At 42.9% G+C, this 21,157-nt stretch overlaps 1 protein-coding gene and 1 non-coding gene across 2 annotated transcripts in view; both read right to left on the bottom strand.

Moving 5' to 3' along the window:
* The window catches only part of prkn (parkin RBR E3 ubiquitin protein ligase), a 1,024,997-nt gene that overhangs the window by 750,675 nt on the left and 253,165 nt on the right, over positions 1–21,157 (bottom strand). The window lies entirely within an intron of this gene.
* Positions 14,719–14,882, bottom strand: LOC145351246 (U1 spliceosomal RNA). Its single transcript, XR_013888362.1, has one exon. It is a non-coding gene; the product is annotated as a U1 spliceosomal RNA (small nuclear RNA).

Raw genomic sequence — 21,157 nt, 5'->3', positions numbered from 1 at the left:
TGTATGTGTATGAGAGAGGGAAATGTAAGTGAAGAATGTGTGTATGTGTGTGAGAGAGGGGGACGTGAATGTGTGTGCATGTGTGATAGAGGGAGGTATGTGTGTCCAATATGAGGATCCGCTTTCCGACATTACTCCTCCTATTAAAAATGACAGAAGGTAAGACTTAAGTAATTTTATAAGAAGAGATTTTAGATTACTCACTCCTAAAGTGGGTAATACTTCTAGGGGTAAATGTTAAGGGCTTATGAGAGGGTGGCCCAGCCAGAGGTTACTATCAGGGACCATGTAGTTGGTGAATGTATTTGTGACTGTCTGCCTCTTCCGACTTCCTAAGATAAGCATAGGTATAGCTGGAAAAGACTTGCTTACATGTGATTTCTGTGCTTGCACCTATTTTGTCTCAGAAAGGGGACATCAACATTATGAGAATGTTTGGAATTCCCCAATGCTCTTGGGAGGTGGCTAGGGGTTCCATGGCTTGAAAGTTTGGAAAACCCAGTTCTTATCTATGTAAATGTACTTGTTTGCTTAAATTTGTGGTTGGAATTAGGAAGCTAAGTAAACTGAGAAAGTTCCAGAAAGACTGGTCCTGGATGACAACCATGTGCGTACAGAAAATTCTGTGAGCTCTGAGATATTATAAAGTAATGTAAATAAACCTGTTGGAGATTTGGAATTAAGGTAATCTCTACTTTGCTCTAAGATAAATCAAAAATATAAGATATAGAGCAACCCAATGAATACATAACATAAAGAATTAAACTTCATCAATGTGCAGCTACTTGATTGATCATTGCCACAGAATAAGGTAGCTTTGTGCCAAGTTTCCAGGCAACTTTCATGATTCCTTCAACTTGACACAGTTTACCATTGCCCTCTATTTCACCCATGAAGGAACATCACTGGATGGCAGCTAAAGGACAGGGCTGCACCCTCCATGCAAGGCATATGATACCCTGTTGAAACTTCAACTTTCCCGCACGGATGAACTACAATGAGTATAATGGTTCCAACAGGATGATACAATCGGGCCCTTCAAGCAGCAGTTTAGGTGCCTGGATTGGTCTGGGGGCTTTTTCCAGTATACCCCACAGATTGTCACATGCATTTTGGTAGTGTGCTGTGTGTTGTTCAACCATACCATTCAAAGAGGATTGCACATGGAGGAGCAACAACAGTAGGAACTCCCCTCATCTGACCGATATGAAGTTGTCAAGCTGGTTGAATGTACAATTTGTTGAGGTTAATGAAAGACTACAAATATTAGGCTGTGTTGCCCTAGTCTCCCTTTTCTCTGATGCTGTTTGCTATTTATATTCCTATGACCTCTGAAGCTGCATGCCCCTGGATGTTAGTTAATCCTTCCCTGGCCTTGCTTCTCTCATTTCTGTTGTAAGAATTTTTTTCCCAACAGAAGAGGGACTGAATTAATGAAGGGCTATTGCAAAGGGACATGCTTATGTATGCGATTCTTTCTTAAGTGTATATACAGAAAGGGGAAAGAAGTGAGTTGAGCTGGATGGGTAAATATTCAATGGAAAGAATAGTAAGAAGTCTCACAACATCTGGTTAAAGTCCAAAAGGTTTATTTGGAATCATGAGCTTCTTCCTCATCTGAGTCTTTTTAACTGGTTGTTGAAAGTGAAGACATTGTGGTCCAGAATGAAGCAGATGAGCTGTAGAATTGCATCTGGAGATTGGTAGTTGCTGGTGTGGAGTATTGAGGCTGTTGCAGCAATGCCATTGTCATAGGGGATGCTGGTGTAGAGTGCTCTGACGTTCATTGTGGTGAGGAGTGTTCCTGGTTCAACTGGTCCACAGGTGCTGAGTTTCTGTAAAAAGTCTGTAGTGTCACAACAGAAGCTGGGAGTTCCTTGTACGATGAGTTTCAGGATGCCCTTGATGTAGCAGAGAGGTTCTCACACAGGGTCCCATTGCCTGATACAATGGGACGGTTGGGTGTGTTGGCCTTGTGTATCTATGACAAGCAGTAGAGATGTGGGTGGGCATTGGTAAGATGCTATTTTAGAGGATTGGTGCAGAATCAATGGACCAAATGGCCTTCTTTTGCACTGTAGGGACTTTATGGGATCAAGAGGGGAGTACTTGGGATGAGAGCACAGAGGTTGCTCTGAAGATCCAAATCAAAGATCTTGATCAGTTTGTTGAGTTGGCAGGTGTGTGCTTCAGTCAGATCTGTGGGTAACTGTCTGTATTTCTGGTTGTTCAGTTGTTGGTACACTTCCTTGCAATAATGCATTCTGTTCAATTTGACTATGGCCCTTCCTTTGTCTGCTGCTTTGATAACAATGTTGTGGTTGGTCTTGAGAGCGCGGATGGCGTTGCATTATGCAACTCACCTGAGAAAGGAGCAGCGGTCTGAAAGTTTGTGATTCCAAAAAAAATTGTTGGACTTTAACCTGGTATTGTGAGACTCTTTAGGGTTCCCAACCCAGTCTGACACCAGCATCTCCACATAAATGGAAACAATGTAGCTGGACTTCAAAGTTAGAATGAATTCATCAGAGAAGTTCATTGTTTTACCAGTTACTGAGACAGAACAGTATTCTGTTTGCATCTAGTATGAAAGCAGCAAGCACCAGTTGATTTGAATGAAAAAGAAAGGTCCCTTGTAGTAAGTAGAAATGTATGTGACACAGGGGAGGGATTGAGGAACTGGGTGAATTTATTACTGTCCTGGTCAGTCGCTGGACCTTTTCCTGTCTTAGGTCCAAGTAATGAACTGAACGTTGACTGCTTCTGCCACATGCCTGTTGAACATTTTGCTTCTTCTTTGAGATTGAAAAAAGAGGGTCACTGTTGGAGGGACCAGAAATTCTTGTCAGCATGAAGACGGAAGATTGTGCCCAAACCCTGGGATTATCTGGCACCGCCACCACCCCCGCCACCCCCACAAACCCCGTGGTGTTATTTTCACCAGCAGGAGGCAGCATGCCACTGGATTCCCACTGATTCCACTCCACGCTTCTGGTATAGTAGCACAATGATTAGCACTACTGCCTCACAGTGCCAGGGATCCAAATTTGATTCTGGCCTTGGTGACTATCTGTGTGGAGATTGCACGTTCTCCCCGTGTCTACATGGGTTTCCTCTGGGTTCTCCTCTTTCCTCCCATGTCCAAAGATGTGCTGGTTAGATGGATTGGCCAAGGTAAATTGTCGTTTAGTGTCTAAAAGATGTCTGGATTGGGTGAATTATCTACAATAAATATGTGGGTTTATGGGGATAGGATGGGGGTGGACCTTGGTAAGATGCTATTTTGGAGGACTGGTGCAGAATCAATGGGCCAAATGGCCTTCTTTTGAATTGCAGTGATTCTATGGGACCAGAACATCCTGCCAGGTGAAGAGCCGGAAAACTGCACCCATAATAACAAATCAGTTAATAGCTCATCTGCTTAATTTTTGATTTAACAATGAGCAGGATGTAAAATGGGTTGCTGCTTTCCCTTGCACTACCCCAGAAGATCAATTTTATCCACATTAGCTTTCTATTTTGTATTTTTACATTTTTTTAACCTCTTACTGCAGTCAACCACATGTGGTTAAGAACCACTTTTTAAGAACTGATTTTTCACACAATTGAAATCATGCAGTTAAGTTGCTAATATTGATTAAAGAGCCTCTGTATTTTTCACACAGTTAAGATAAGTTAATTAAAAATTTCAAAGACAAGATGGATACATTTTTGTTAAGCAAGGGCATTAGGAATTTCTCTCTCCACAGATTTGCTGGAAGTGCTGAATATTTGCAGCATTTTCTGTTTCTATTTGAGAATTTTTTTTAAGCACTTGAACTTGATCATAATATGGTCATAATTTGACTTTTCAAACATCAGGCTGTTAACTAAATCTAATCCCCTTACTTATTATTAAGTCTAATATGGTATGGCGCTTTGTTAGCTCTAGGATGTATTACTATTACTATATTACTGGCTGCAGGAGTGGTGGGGGGTTCCCATTTCACAGGGCACATGCATCAGTCTTAGGTTGGAAAGAACTGTCCCATTGAGATGGGCTCCACTTGAACCGGGCTAGGATCAGGGTCCAAGCGGATAGGATAAATATGGCAACAGTGACAATATCCTCTGCCTCCGAGTACCCTCATTTAAACACTTTGGACCGAACTTTACAGCCTCTATGACCCTCAGAGCTCAGAAAGTCCATTCACCACCCGACAAGCAGACCAACATATGCAAGACATACACACCCTCCTAATTCTCTGGAATTCTCTGCCCGTTGAAGTGGTGGAGGCTACCTCGCTAAATATTTTTAAGATGCGGGTTGATGGGTTTTTGATAAGAGAGGGGATTAAGGGTTATGGGGAGAGGGCGGGAATGTGGAACTGAGCCACGACAGATCAGCCATGATCTTATTGAATGGCGGGGCAGGCTCGAAGGGCTAGTTGGCCTACTCCTGCTCCTATTTCTTATGTTCTTATGTTCTTATGCCCTGATCATGGCTTCTTTTCCCACACACCACCTGCCATGCCCAGAACTGTCTGGCTTCCTTCCCTGTGCGCCTTTCCCACTGGCCCTACCTCCCTTGTCCAGTCTCCACTCCACCCTTTGCTGCTATCTCTGCCTCTCTTGTTCAGTCTCTGTGCGGCTTGGACCACAGGTACCCCACCTCAAATCAGTAGACTGACATTTACAAGTGGTCTCCAATGACAAAGCAGTGGCTATTCACTCCAAAGTCCAAGAAGTTGAGCTCACCAAGTGCACACCACTTTTTTATTGGCTGTAAATCTGAAGGCATAAAATTTCTCGATCGTGGAGTGGGAAGAGGCACTGATTTCTGGGGAGCTGGCTTTTATTAAGCATGCATGGTGTGCAAATGCATGCAAAAAGACTTCCTGGTCCTTGGCATCAAGAAATTTGACCTGCCTTTAATGTTGAGAGAACTTAATTGCAAAGTTTATCCTGCCACATTGAAGATGAATTTTGGCCTCCCCTCCCCCCAGGCCTGGAAGATTCTACCTATGATCTTCAATCCATGTCCACATCTGTGCTCAACCCCAAAGCATTTGGAACTTCCCTAATGAGACCAACTAATGAGAACCTCAATGATAGATCACTGATTCTGGCCACAAACAAGTGCTTGTGGTAGTTAAGAAGATTACACAGAAACAAAAAAACAACTTAGGTAGTTTACAGTATTTATCTTTGTTTCAAAATAATAAAAGTTTGCAGTCTTAGGAATTCTATATCTTCACTCGGGTCATTGGATCATGACAAACTTTACATGGGACTAGACTCTTACAGAGCCCTCTATTAGCCCCTGTTTATATTGTGGAACAATGAAGTAGGAAAATACTGAAGGACACAGACAACAAGCCCAGGTAGTATGTCTCTTTCCTTGTAACGTCAGGCTTGTAAAAAGGAAAAAAAGGTAATTTCACAAAAAATATTGTAACTGTCAATCAATGTAGATTTCAAAGGCACTATAAAGGTGACCTCTGAACATCCTGACTCAAGCAATTTATGCACATTCAAGACAAAGCAAATCCACATGTAGCTTGCAAACAGGAGCAGTAATAGGATAGCTTCATCAACTCATATAAATTACAAATGCAATGCATTGTACCTATAGACTATTGACAGCCCAACATCAGTATTAAATAGTGTCAACAACTGTAATGTTGGTTTCGTCTGGTCAGACAACTTAAAAGTGGCCCACAAGCTGCCTGAAGCTGTACCTCCTCTTTATTTAACATAAACATTCTTGAACATGGGGAACATTCCTTGTTCTTGACACCGCTGGAATGGCCGATAAGGGAAGTGGACCATACTAAAGAATCTCCAGAGCAGCCATAAAACTTATATGTTTATATAAAAAAGGAAGATGCTCTCCTGCACCTTTTTTTCACATTCAGCCGATTGACTCCAGTTCCAATTATTCCCCCCGCGCCCCCCCACACCAAATTATATAATTAGTTTTTACTTTTAATCAGAGTAGATACACAAAATAAAACAACAGAAATGGAACAAAATATAAAAAGTAAGGTGTTAGAGTTAGTTGATCTTCAATGGCTTAAGTGGGCTGAATTTTTTGTTGGGGCAGGGTAACAACCCCTCAAAGTAAAAACAAGAACTGAGTCAGCTTGGCTCTACCAACTCACCTCACAACCAATATACGGCCTTTGGGCAATTCATTGGCTTGAGGATGCCTACCTCAGGGAGGAAATCCCACCTCTAGAGCTGCAGTCCAATCAAGTGGCCAGCAGCTGTCTTGGTCCAGCAGCGCTACTGGAAGCAGTGGCCATGTTCCGGAAGGGGACATGCAGCAAAGGGTCTTGAACTCAAAGATAACTCCTGAGACCAAGCAGCAGGACCTGGCGAGAGGGCGCAAGATTGCAGGATGGTGGGACAGGGAAACTCAATGAGGAGAATTACTTTGTGAGTAGCTATCTGGAGTAGTGCTACATATGATGATGACTTTGATTCTCACTTCCAAGTTTTGCTCACTTACTCTCAGTCTTGGGGACTGTAATTATCATTTGCCTTGAACTGCACAAAAAGGAGATTAAGCATAGGCATTAAGAAGAAGACAAGCTGCTTTCAGAAGGAGGAGAAAGGCTCTCAGCAGGAGTTCTTGTCCATGACCATTCAGTGACCTCAAGCTAAGCCAGGAGTAGTGTGTGCTTTATAAAGACGTTTCCCACTCTTGGAGACCTAAAATTAACCAGGCAAGAACAGTACTGCCTTTGGTTGTGATGGTAACTGTAGCGATTAATTTCTTTGCATCGTGATTTTTCCAAACTGGAGCAGACAACATTTTGTGCATTTTCCACTGCTTATAAGAGAAATGACTAATGCTCTTTAAGCCAGGAAAAGGGGATACACTGTGTTCTCACTGACCAGAGGCAGCTGCAAGAGAATGCACATAGTTTTGCCAAGATGATGCAAGGTGCCATTGACAGCTCACATGTTACTTTGCAGGCACTGCATCAAAATTCAGAAATGTACTGCAACTGTAAAGTAATCCACTTCCTCAATGCGCTGTTGGTGTGCAAATATGCTTGACACATCGTATTGGTGAATATGCAGTATCCTGGCAGCAGTCAGGATACCTTCATTATGCCCCATTCTGGTATTCCCTTCGTATTTTATACAACACGGCAAATGACTGCTAGGCAATGCTTTTTACATTATTGAGACAACCCGATAACATGGACAGCTTGCACAAAAGAATAGCCATTTTGCCACAGAACAATGATCAAGCTGACTATTGGGGGCTTAAGCAATATTTCAGCTGCCTGATCCACTCTGGGGGAGCCCTATAGTCCTGGTCAGAGTGTAAATTACAATTCTGTATGGTTTGCTGTATCCTGAGAAACCTCACCATCATGAGGGCAAGGCAAAAGGCTAGCATCTGATGAGGGGGAGAGGAAGAAGGAGGAAATGGAGGAGTAGGAAGAAGGGGGGAGGTAAACAATACACTCCCTTTCATGTCAGGCTGTATATGGCTGCTATGCCACTGAAAAATGGCTAAATCCCCATTCTACAATAGTCACACACTTTACCTTCACTCATCATCTTGGCCAGAATTCTAAAATAAATGTCACCACAAAATAAATATTCCAAACCAACTTTATCAAACATTCAATTCAAATTCTGTGCAAAATTCAACTAATCCCCCTTGTACATTCCCTTAAACCCTCTCTACTAGGTGTTTTTCCCTGTTCTTGTAATCTTATGCAGCGCTAACCCAGTAGTTGTACCATTGCAGACAGAAAGCAGCTGACATTCAGTGAGGGAGATGGTCCTTAAGGCATGCTAGAGCAGCTCTGCCCCTAAAAGAGGGGCAACCTTACCAAAAAATTCTAACTGCCAAATGAAAACAGGAGAGAATCGCATCCATTTTTTGGGTGAGTTCCCACATGCATTTGTATGGCACTTAATACGAAGAAAGAGGCAAAGAGTGATTCATGCTACAAGGGGGACTACACAGAGTCTGTTCTCACTGGGAAGCTGGCTGCTGACTATTGCGCACGTGCCTTGATCTTTCAGTGTATTGATTTTCTGCCACTCCCCCCACCATCCCTGCTGCAGGCCATTGGGCATAGGTGCCTCTTTGGAGCAGTAGTGTTTCACTCGGTCTGGTCGAAGTACTGACTTTGTGCTTATGATTTGGTGCTTGAATGGAGCAGAAACCTTGTGAGGTGGCCCGTTGTTGATACCGTCTAAGTTGCTGTGACGTTTAGACAGAATTCCCAGGATAAATCTTCAAATGTGAAGATGGAGATTCCTCATCTGAGACACAGGGTGGGATTTTCTGGTTGCACTCGCCCCCAAGACCAGAAAATCCTGCCTGTGGTCAATGGACCTTGGTACGGTCCTGTCCCATGTGCTATAATTCTCATGGCAGGCGGAATGGGAAAATTCCACTCACAGAGTTTTAATGGGATTGGTTGATCTTATATAGTAGTTTATTTTTGTTGTTCGAAACTCATGGAATCTTATGACTTCATTCACTAAGCAAGTGTCTATTAATCTATTTTAAACAAAAGATTATTGGTTCCTAAACAGATCTTACCAACAAATTGACGGTCTGGTGAAGAATCTTATCAAGTTCCACTGAAGTCCTCATCTGGATCTTCTGCAACAGAACTCATATGCAAGTGTATCATCTAGGGATCTGGTTTCTGTGGGTCCATTTGCCTCGACCTTGGGTACAGGTTACTCATGACCAGTGTCCTACTAGGCTTGATTTTGCCCAGATTGTAGGACCCAGTTTTGGGCTCAGTTTTGGATGGGGAAACCCTAGATGGTGGAACATCAGTTGCAATTTTCCTGGAAGTGGCCAATTGAGAAGTCACCTCAAGAGACCCTTCCAGTTAAGAATAGTGGGAAAACCAGGGCATAAGCAAGCCAAGTAGGAAGACCCACAGCAATATCAGGCCACTGAGCCCACTCGGAGAGATGATCAGATGAGCTCAGGACTATTCTTGAACAGGACTGCAGCCTTTATAATAAAAGCAAAATACTGCAGATGCTGGAATCTGAAACAAAAACAGAAAAATGCTGGAAAATCTCAGCAGGTCTGACAGAATCTGTGGAGAGAGAATAGAACCGACATTTTGAGTCTAGGTGACCCTTTGTCAGAGCTTTGTCACTGCTCTGACAAAGGGTCATCTAAATTCGAAACATTGGCTCTACTCTCTCTCTCCACAAATGTGTCAGACCTGATGAAATTTTCCAGCATTTTTTTGTTTACTGCAGCCTTTATTCCCATTGTCAATGGTACACAGTTCCCCTGGCTCTGTTGACTCCCTGGCCTGCAGTTGGGTGGGCACCATAATTGAGCTGGCAGCCTCAGCATGTTGATATCATTGTAAAATGGCCTCCAAATGGAACAAAATTGATTGTCCACCTTCATGAAGTAGGTAGCCAACTCAATTCTTAGCTCTCTTCTCACAAGGTTCCCCCAGGGAGAGAAATGCAATGGGGAGCCAGCAGTTTTCCCAGTCTCCCACCCTCCAACCCCACTGCCATAGGGCTAGAATAATTTAACCCACTATTTGTAGATCCTACCTTTATGACACCATCTAAAAAATGAACAGTGACAGTGTCTGAGCTGGTGGCTCAGTGACTGTAAGAATGAATGAGCATGTTTCACCAACATCAGCCTGTTGTTCATCGCGGACTCTGTGCTCCCATACCAGTGCCTAACCAGGTGGCAGTACTTTGTGTTTGAAAAGAGAAAAGCACAATGATAAAGGTCAGGTGAGGGATGGGTGATAAACAGAGAAGTGTATGCTTACACTAACTGCAGCTTATATCATCAGAAGTTATTGTGGGTTGAAGGAGAAATGAGAAGGTGAATTCAGTAGAAACATTTTATATTCTTTAACAGTTTGAGACGCGTCATGGCCTCAGTTGTGACCACTCCAGTGATAGTCAGTACCATGTCCTCCACTGGGATCAAGGTTTTCAGCTGTGCCTATCCCTACAAGTTAGGTGTTGTATGTGCCACCTTCCAAAAGAGAGAGGCAAACGCATAGTGAGAGTGGTACTGTGTGTTGGGTGATGTACCTATCATAGTTACAAACATACGTTTGTTGTTCCCCTCCAATTTGATTTTTAAGTTTGCTGACGACACCATGTAGTGGTCGGATCTCAAACAATGATGAGAGAACAGGAATGAGATGAAGAATCTGATGAATGGGTGTGGCAACAATAATCTCTCTCTGAATGTCAACAAAATGAAGGAGATTGTCATTGACTTCAGAACGCATAAAGAAGAACATGCCTCCCCTACATCAAAGGGGATGAAGTAGAAAGGGTTGAGGGCTTCAAGTTTTTAGATGCCCAAATCACAACAACCTGTCCTGGTCCCCCCATGCCAACACTATAGTTAAGAAAGCCTACCTACTTTCTCAGAAGCCTCTACTTTCTCAGAAGACTGAGGAAATTTGGAATGTCAGCTACAACTCTCACCAGCTTTTACAGATACACTCTAGAAAGTATTCTTTCTGGTTGTATCACAGCTTGGTATGCTCCTGCTCTGCCCAAGATTGCAAGAAACCATAAAAGATCATGAATGTCGCCCAATCCATCATGCAAACTAGCCTCCCATCCATTGACACTGCCTACACCTCCCGCTGCCTCGGCAAAGCAGCCAGCATAACTAAGGACCCCATGCACCGCAGATATTCTCTCTTCCATCTGATATAAAAGACTGAGGTCACGTACTAACTGACTCAAAACAGCTTCTTCCCTGATGCTCTTGTTTTCTTCCCAATGTACAGGATGTTTTGTCTGCATAGCGTGCAAGAAACAATACTTGTCACTGTTATGAAAATACATGGGACAATGATAAATCAAGTCAAATGTAACATACACACATACAAAACATACAAATTAGGAGCAGGAATACCATGGTACAGTTACTGGCAATATAATGTAATCTGAGAGATCATAGTATGAGACATTTTACATGCTAATTATTTAAGGGATTGGTGAGACTATGCTCTGAATTTTATGTTCCGAGATTGGGAGCATTTCCTGCTTTGCAGACCATAATGTTGATTGTGATGACATCGGGTGGCATTCCTTAGGTGATCACCCTCCTTTTATAATATCATGCATAAATGAGTCAAAAGGTCATTCTTTAAATGTCCATTTAAATGCCTACTGAGGCAATTAACAAGCAAGCAGAGCAAGAGGCAATAAAACACCTTCAAGGTTTGAATCATGTTGGGTACAAAACTCGGTTTTTTTAAGGGCAAGTTTGTTAGGATGGTTTTTAAACTACAGCAGTGTCTCAGATTTGTAGTTCAGAAACCTCTGATTACAGGGACTGTTCATTTAACTGGGCCATGCAGAATTTTGGATTAATATCTTAGAAGGACTGTCCTTCGTCACCTCAAAAACCTCGATTCTCTCTACCAACCAGGGCTGAATGTTGTAATCTCTCCATCACAGATGGGAATTATGGTGCCAGTAGAAGACATCAATCTCTAATGAGGAGGAGAAATAGAAGGAGAAGAAGAGTGAGAGGAACCAGAGATTGGGAGGATGGGGACAGACTAGTACAACATCCCAATGATCAGAAGGAACCTGGAAAAGCTTTTCGCAAGCACAGAGGGTGTACAGGGTGTGCTTCAGCTACCTTGAAGTGAAATATTCAGTGCCATGAGGCTCTGTCAGGCAGCTGTCACATCTCTTTGGAAGCTGCTTGTTGGAGGGTTTGCATCAAATTGCTTTGAAGACCACTCGATGCTTATCACCTGAAGGTGACAGGGGCATTTAAATTTTTCTCTAGTGGGTCCTTTCAAGCAGTAACTGGCAACCTGGCAGGGATAACTCAGCTGGCAGCAAACCACTGCTTACTGTTGCATCAGTAAACAGTGGTTTACTGTCCAATGTTCCAGACAGCCAGAAATTACATAGCCACTATTATTGATGTAAATGTCAGTTGAAGAAGGCCTGAGGGTTTCCACCAATGGCTGGCATCCCCGGGTTCAAGGAGCCATTGTTGCATCCATGTAGTCATCAAGATTCCTGCAGGGCAGCCCTGTGATTTCATCAATAGAAAAGATTTCCACTCAATCAACGTTCAGCTTGTGTACAACCACAAACAGCGTATCATGCATGTGTGCAGCAGATTTCCAAGCAAAGCAATGTTGCTTACATCCTTAGGAATTCCCAAATGCCAGCTCTTTCCACTGGAGCTGATGCATTGGAAGGTTGGCTTTTGGGACATAAGGGCTATCCTTATGATGGCTCATGGTGCCTGCACGGGTTTCAAGGACTGAGAGAGAGAGAAGGTTTAATGACTGTCGCACAAATTCCAGGCCCATTGTGGAGCAGACTACAGTCTTCTGAAAAAGTGTTTCAGATGCCTTAACAGGTCGGGAGGTTCACTGTAGAACAGTCTCTCGAGTGTCCCCAATGGGGTGACCGATATCTGAGATCCCCTTTCACCCAGAGGCTGAGTCCCAGAGTTCAGAGCCAGGTCGTGCAGTAGTCTGCAGATCAGAACACATCCCAAAAAATCACACCAGCAATGTGCTTGGCTTGCCCTTCCAGGACAATCGTCAGTCTGTCCGTGATGGAGGCTTGATGCTCCGAAGAATGGGTGATCGCAATGCACACCTCCACATTCCAGGCCAAAGTATGCAACCCTTCATGTATACCACTAATATCTTAACAGACCTTGCGCTGCACATCCAGCAACTGCTGCCTTACGGACAACTCCAGAAACTCATCGTCTGACTTGGATCAGTCTCTGGTTCACCCTAGGCACTCCGAGGACTACCTGAGGACTTCTCCACCACACTTGCGACTGTCACTTGCATTGATTTACAAATCAATGCAAATCAGTGCAAATCACCCCTTCAACCATGCTGAAGTGCCAGTACTAGCAATAAATGCCAAAGAGCATAAGAATTGCTCCTCAGAGATGGATGGAGGTTCTTGAATAATTTCTGACAGAGCCAGTGTTGATGAACTTCTTTCCCTGTAAGGAGCAGAATGAATGAATGGGAGTCATAAGTTATCACCATATCTAACCTCACGTTGAAATCTTAACTCAGACACACTTTTATCTGGCCAGGCATGCATTAATTAACACAGCGGAAACTATAATGTGAACAAAGACTTGTACCTTCTTGGCTTGACTTAAAGGTCCCGAGTGTGTAATCCTTGCATTTCACCAATATACCTTCAATCAGTGATTATATTGTCTTATTACTCAGTATGGTGCCTCAGGCCACCCTCCACGTTCGTCACTGCCTATACTTCTTGACTCCTGCATGTCTAAGAGGATGAGCATTTGTCCCTCAAATGTGCTGAGGATCTCGAGCTTCATGAATCCAGCACCTGTGCGGATCATTCACTGGGGTTCTTAGTTCACTTTCCCTGAAAACATTAGAAATTGAGCTGGCATTAACACTCTCACATGTCTAAGCAACATTATCAGACGAGCACATGGCTGGCTGAAGCCTTTTCTTTGTCAGGTGAATGTCCTCATACCAAACAACCACCATCCAAAATAAAAGAAGAATTACACACAGAGAATGCTGGTAGAAGTCAATATGTCTGGCATCATCTGTGGATAGAGAGGCAAATAAAATGTATGATTCCTCTTCAGAGCTCAGAGGAATCCACAACTTTCCAAACTTGCTGAATTCCACCAGCATTCTCTGCTCTTTTTTCTGGCTTTGCATCCTATGTAGTTTTTCAGTTGCCTAATTCATAACAGGTAGAATGATGCAAACATGCAACTGTGGATGAGCTGCGTGCCTAGTACACCTGCTATATTTGCTTTTTATGTCTTCCCTACACCAGAAACATCTTGTCCATACTGATGCCATGTTCACCCTTGCTAGCTACAGAAGATCAATGAATCTCTTCTGGAACTGACTCCAGCTTCACCTGATCATATCCACATTCGAAACAGGGCTCGGCCACCTCCTCCCATGCAGCTCTTCTCTGCCTATGGTCCTTCCTAATGCCGCCTCTTGCGATGAGACGATCAGCTCGAACTTTCAGTGCATGGAGGAGTGTGCCAAGCATTGTCTCTACGAATCTGGGGGTAGCTTTGCTCCTTCTGGAGCTGCTCTCCCTTTGCTCCAATAGGACAACATTTATGAATGGAAAAATAATATAAATGCACTAATCCTCAATGTCTTCAGCTGGTAGACTTGCTGAAAATCAATTATGGCTCATTGTAAGGCTACAGACAGGCATAAACGTACAATAACATGTATGTAAACAGAAAATGCTGGAAAATCTCAGCAGGTACGTACCTTCATACTGTGCAAATGAATATAATTCTCCCCGGTTGACACTTCTTTTCCCTTGAGAAAATCCTTTGGGGTTCACCTGACACTACATGCTGGTAGAAGCCATGACATCTGGCATATGAAAGGTCTCACCTTTTAAAGATCTGACCTGGCTTGGTTTCAGGTCATGACAGAGAGTTTCAGGGCCCAACTCCTGCCTTCTGAAGTGCATTGGGTAGGAAGGAGTGTGTAATATGTAATAACTCCATGGAGGTGAAAGTCCTGTCACCAAGTTACTTTATTTACACCATAATCTGTACACAGCCAGCTCTCCAGTTACTCCCTGTGGAATGCAGGCTGGGAGTCTGACACACCTGCTTTAAATAGGGAGCATGAGGCTCCCTGATTTAACCATCAATTAAGACTTAAGACTTACCAGATAAAAAAAACTTTCAGTTTTAATCAGGGGAGAGCGCGAACGCAGTCCCCTACTACCACAAATTTTGCAGTCGAGTATCCCACATTTGGGGGCATCACAGGCATCAGCACACCCGAAGTGCAATGGACTAGCCTCGTCCTGGGCGACCTACCTGCTTGATTATTGTTTCACTCCTGCCAGATAAGTAAGACTTATCAGGTAGTTCACACTCTAGAAAGCCAACCTCATTAGTCTGGTTGAAGTCATCATACTCCTCCCCTCCGTGGAATCCCCTCGGTTTGCTTCCTTCAGGGGTCTTTTCCTCTGCTTGAGTGTGGGGTCAGGATCCTCCAACTCAACCTTTGATGTCGGCGGTGTGTAACGATTGGGTGCGTGTCTCTTCCAATGTGAATGCCGGAGGTCTGGTTACTTGTTCACTTCAGGTGGTAGGGGAATTGATGCAGCATCATCAGATCCTGAGGTCCCCACCAAGGGTGCAGGGGAGGCAGTACAGGCTTGTCGAGGGGACTCTGCTCATCTCTAGAGTTGCAGGGCAGACTCGGCTCCAGAACAGATGGAGTGCTTAAGGCCTGGACCTGGTCCAAGTGTTTCCTTACCACTGCCTGGCCTACATCTACTTGGTAGGGATACTGGTCTGGTCCTGCATTATTCCAGTTACCCAAGCAGGACCATTTGCATAATTTCTGACCCAAAGTCTCTCCGTGCTTCGAAGTACGTCTCTCGGCAAGTGTTGTTATGGTCCCTGCATTGGGCGTCCTGGTGTCTTTGCACCTTTCCTCTCAGGTTTGGCAACATGGGCTCAGTCTGATGAAGGCCAGTAACTCTGCTAGTGCAGTTCCCATGGTGGTGTGTGGAGTCAAATAACCATCATGAGATTTTCATCTCTAATGAGGCTGCTGGCTGTTTTTTCAGCACAGCCCTTAATGTATGGACTGCTCTTCCTGCTAGCCCATTTGATGCCGGGTGATAAGGTGCCATCTTGATGTGCCGGATCCTGTTTGATTTCATAAATTTTGTGAACTCTAGGCTGGCGAACACTGAACCATTATCAGAAATTAATACCTCTGGGATCCCATGCATTGCAAATGAGATTCACAATTTTTCAACGGTTGCCAAGTTTAGTTTATAGACGTCCAACCACTTGAATTGAGCATCTATTATCACCAGAATCATGAACCCCATAAATGGGCCTGCTAAAACTGCATGGTCTGCCTGGCCATTCCCACAGGTGCAGCGGGGCTGCGGCTGGTGCCTTAGAAATCATAGGAACCCTACAGTGCAGAAAGAGGCCAGTTGGTCCATCAAGTCTGCACCAACCACAATCTCACCCAGGCCCTACGCCCATAGCCCTATATATTTACCCAGTAATCCCTCTAATCTGCGCATCTCAGGACACAAAGGGGCAATTTTAGCGTGGCCAATCAACCTAACCCGCACATCTCCTGCCCCTGTTGGCACTTCTGGCACTGTCCTGCCAGTTTTGTTATGCCTTCATCCGGACCTGGCCACTAGACGTGGCTCCTGGCCAACATCTTCATTTTTGATACTCCAGGATGCCCATGGTGTAGTTCGGCCAATATGTCCCAGCGGCTCTGCCTTGGGACAATGATCTGTGCTCCTCACAGCAGTATCCCGTCTTCCATTGTGATCTGCATCCTCCTGCTCCAGTATGGGTAGAACTGTGGATGGATCGGTCTTTCCAGCTGCCCTGGTAGCACCAAGTGTAGCATCAAGGAGACACAGCAAAACTGGAATCAATAGATATCAGGGGGCAAACTCTCCACTGGTTGGAGTCATTCCTGATACACAAGAAGATGGCTGTGGTTCTAGAGGGTCAGTCAACTCAGCTCCAGGATATCTCTGCAAGAGTCCCTCAGGGTAGTGTCCTAAGCCCAACAATTTTCATCAATAACCTTCCCTTCGTCATAAGGTCAGAAGTGAGGATGTTCACCAATGATTGCATAACGTTCAGCATCATTCACGACTCCTCACATACTGAAGCAGTCCATGTTCAAATGCAACAAGATCTGGACAATATTCAGTCTTGGGCTGACAACTGGCACACAAATGTGCCACACAAATGCCAGGCAACAACTATCACCAATAAGAGACACTCTAATCACCGCCCCTTGACATTCAATGGTGTAGCCATCACTGAATCCCCGACTGTCAACATCCTTAGGGTTACCATTGACCAGAAACTCAACTGGACTCACCACATAAACACAGTGGCTACAAGAGCAGGTCAGAGACTAGGAATACTGCAGTGAGTAACCCACCTCCTGACTCCCCAAAGCCTATCCAAGCACAAGTCAAGAGTATGTTGGAATACTCCCCACTTGCCTAGATAGGTGCAGATCCAATGACACTCAAAAAGATTGACACCATCCAGGACAAAGCAGCCTGCTTGATTGGTAGTACGTCTACAAATGTCCACTCCCTCCACCACTGACACTCAGAAGCAGCAATGTGTGCTATCTACAAGGCGTGCTGCAGCAATTCACCAAAGATCCTTAGACAGCATCTTCTAAACCCACAACCACTTCCATCTAGAAGGACAAGGGCAGCAGATACATGGGAACACCACCATTTGCAAGCTCCCTTCCAAGCCACTCAGTAACCTGACTTGGAAATGTATCACAATTCTTTTACAGTGGCTGGGTCAAAATCGTGGAATTCCTCCCTAACGGCATTTTGGATCAACCCACAGGACATGGACTGCAGCAATTCAAGAAGGCAGCACATAACCACCTTCTCACGGGCAACTTGGGATGACCAATAAATTCTGGCCAACCAATGACACCCATGTCCCACAAATGAGTAAAGAGAAAGAGAAAAGGTGTGGTTTTTGCACATTGAGCGAGATTTTCTGGCCACGCTCACGTCAAAATTGGAAAATCCCACCCAAGGTCAATGGACCTTTCCATGATCCACAACCGCGGCCCCCCACCCCCCCGGCCACTACGATTCCCATGGTGGGTGGGATGGGAAAACTCTCCCCATATATTCAAATTAACAACAACAGATTTACTGAAGGAGCTGTTGCCTGTACAGAGTTCAAACTGAAACAAAAAGTGGGAGCCTGTGAAACACCCTAATAATATCACAATCAAATATGCAACCACTTAAATGTATTACAGGATGACTGTCACCTACTCTTGTTGCTAATTAGCAGCAATTAGTGCACTATACTGTGCTCACATGGTGAGCCCAGAAATCAGGCTTCTAGCTGTGGGACCCACCATTAGCATGTGAACATACTATTCAGCCAAATGAGAATATTGAATGAATTGTAGTTTGTAGAAAACATTGGTAGTTGAATGAAGGGTGGGATGGTGAATTGATAAACGTGAGGCTCGTTGTTCTTTTGTAAGGATACGGCATTTAAAATTAAACTTCTTCCTGTATACATTCAGGTGCAAGGCTAAACAGCTTGCACTGACGGTGTTACCTATTTGCTCCAGCTGCCCCATATGGGTCTCCTTTCCATTTCCTGTATTAGAGAATCTTGGAATTTGCCCAGTTCTGCCATTTTCACTCTATTTCTGGCTAAAACTCGACTGTTCCAGCAACCGTTGAAGCCAGAATATACCTCCCCTTTAAGAGTTGCAACCTTGCTTTAAGTAGGATAGATTAATTTTAAGTGATACCAGCCTTTATGCTTGGCTGCTGCTGAGATGTGCAGGCACTCAACTGCGTGTTTAGCATTGAACTGCATGGCACTATTCCTTAAATTAGTGGGAACATGTCACTTATGTGCTGCCTGCATCTCAACAAATAGAAATGGATTAATCATGCAGCATTTTTCCTTCATCTGTTTTGGGCATTGTACAGTTTTTTCCTCAGTGGCATATAGGAAAGGAAGTTAGTCATTTCCCATTTTTAATTGCTACAACGGTCTCCTACTGTGATGTGCACAAATGTGGATTGTGACAAGCTGTGATGCCTTCCATGTTCAAAACGTGCAAAAAATTATTGTTCACAATTTAAGTTAAGAAACAGAAATCCGTATTTTTTTGATTGATAGAAAGGTTACTAATAGTAAAGCTCTTGTTAAACTGGAGTGATCATGATCCTATTTTCTAGTGCTGTTTCTGTACAGGTAGGGTAAGAGAAGTGACACTGCTGCTCAGCAGACAATCACCATCTGTTGGACTAAGTGATATGCTTACCCTACACATATTTTAGAAGGATTCTAGGAATTGTGATTGCTTAATTACTGTAGGTGCCAATTTAGTTGCGATCAATGCTCAGTGCTAAATTAAATGAGGCTGCCAGAACTCAGTGACCCTTATAATAATAGTGATCTGCGATAGGTAATCTTCATTATCCATCTCTCACCTCCAGTCTCCAGAGACAAAAAGCAATACCTTCAACAAAGGCACATACTTTTACACAAGCTACAGATTCTTGACCTCCCAGGTTTTATGATATCATTATATTGCAAAATTCATGAGAATGGAATCAATCCATTAAAAAACGCCACAGTCTATCAGACAAGGAAATGATTAATGGATCAATTTTCCCTCTTGATTGTCTACATTTAAGAGGCTCCGCCTTCATCAAGAATGTGTTTAACATGTATTTTTCCCCCACCTTTGCTTGCAATGCATCCTTATGTCATTTGTGCCTGGAACTGCAGAATAAAAAAATGCATCTTCTCTCTTCCAAACAAAAAGATCTATTGAATAACTTCATGAAACCCTGTAAATGTTCATTTAAAAAAGAAATGCCAAGCTTATTATTCTGTTATCGCACAGCATATGAACTTCTGTTGAAAAAATTACCAAATTAAGCTTTACATTAACAAATGGAATGAAAATGAATTCTTTTACAGGGTAACAAATCAAATTGAGAAATGTGTCTTTTAATATAATCAGTGAAAGATCAACTGTCCGATGGTAGTCATCGGGACCCAAGGCTTTATTTTTTCAGCTTTGAGATGACTCCCCAGCGTCTATCACATTGAGGTAATTATAATGGAACTTGATCACATGCACCAAGCTTTGTCGCAGCCCATTGTCTGCATGCCGTAAGCATGGATAAGAGAAGTGTTTATGCAGGATTTGGAAAACAAGATGTGAAGTTAAATTTCAGATTATTTACCTGGATTTAGGCCCATTACTACTGACTGGCAGCCTTGTGAGTGATCTATATAACAGCAAAATATTGTACAGTGCTTCTAATACCTCTATGCTGACTTCTAACAAATAAACCTGCTCACCATGATTTAAATAACTGATGTAAACTGAAGGAAGAAATATCCAGAAACACACTGAGCAGTCATGCTCTTATTGTATTTGTGTGCAGTAAGAATATAACTATTAAAAGACAGGAGATAAGATGAATCATGCTTACTGAATATAACATCTTTTTCCTCATTTCAGAATTAAGAATAATCCAGGGAACAGATCAAAATCTAATTATTTTGATTCATGATATTTTAATGTTTTGAGCAGATTTTGTATGAAAGTCAGCTGTCTGTGTCCTTCATGTCCTTGATACAAGCTGATGTTCACAGAAAGAATAAATGATTTTGATATGACTGCCTAGCTTTAGAAATAATAATGGGGAATTGGTTAAAATAATGTTCTGTGTTTGGTATATACCAGAGAACCCTTTCTGTACTGAAAGCTAAAACTGACAGGCAGGGGTATCAGGAGGTAATAATTAATTTGAACAGGACGAAACATGCTGGCCACTTCAATGATTAGAGTAGTTTGCAAGCATTTTAATCATGATTGAACAAAATCTTTTGATGAAAGCAATAAAATAGCACAACAGAATTATTGGCAGAATGCATTAAGTTTTAATTATCATATTAATATTGTTTAGCCTTGAAACAATGTACGAGATTTTCCAAAAAAATGTTTACACTTAATTGTGGGATTACAGTCTCCTTCTGTCATTGCATAAATCACAACTCATAAATGATCTTTAAGGATGTGCAAAATTCATTAAGCAATTTTACCAATTACAGCTCTTCTAAATTGCAGTAACAATGTTTTGAATATTCTCTGGAAGCTAATATTTTCAGGTTAAATAAACTGAAATCTTAAATTGATTTTTAACCTATTCCTTTTAAAATTAATTAGAATTCATCTGCTAAAATGAACAGGGACACGGAGTTAAAACTGAAAAATGTTCTGCTATATTATGTCTGAGTTCTTCACGACTTTAAAATGAGTTATCTGATGATATTTCCATGCTTGCATGGTCTACAGGTCAGGCAAACACCTTATGGAACAGTTTTCACCTCAAATTTCCTCCACTGATTCTTCTTTCTTAAGCTAAAACTCATATTTGATCGACAACGATCTTCATTGCACAACATGAGTGTGTCCGCTTAATTAACATTCTATTGTACAATTCTACACCATGAGTTTTTTACCTCCAAGTATCGGCCTCATTGTTCCTGTGGAGCAGCATCGAGAGGCAGTGATTTTTGGGCGTGTGTGGAGGT

The sequence above is a fragment of the Carcharhinus amblyrhynchos genome, chromosome 12 (assembly GCF_965287045.1).
Source record: "Carcharhinus amblyrhynchos chromosome 12, sCarAmb.v2.hapA, whole genome shotgun sequence".
NCBI lineage: Eukaryota > Metazoa > Chordata > Chondrichthyes > Carcharhiniformes > Carcharhinidae > Carcharhinus > Carcharhinus amblyrhynchos.
The sequence above is the reverse complement of the archived record's forward strand: the minus strand, read 5'-3'. Positions and strand labels throughout refer to the sequence as shown.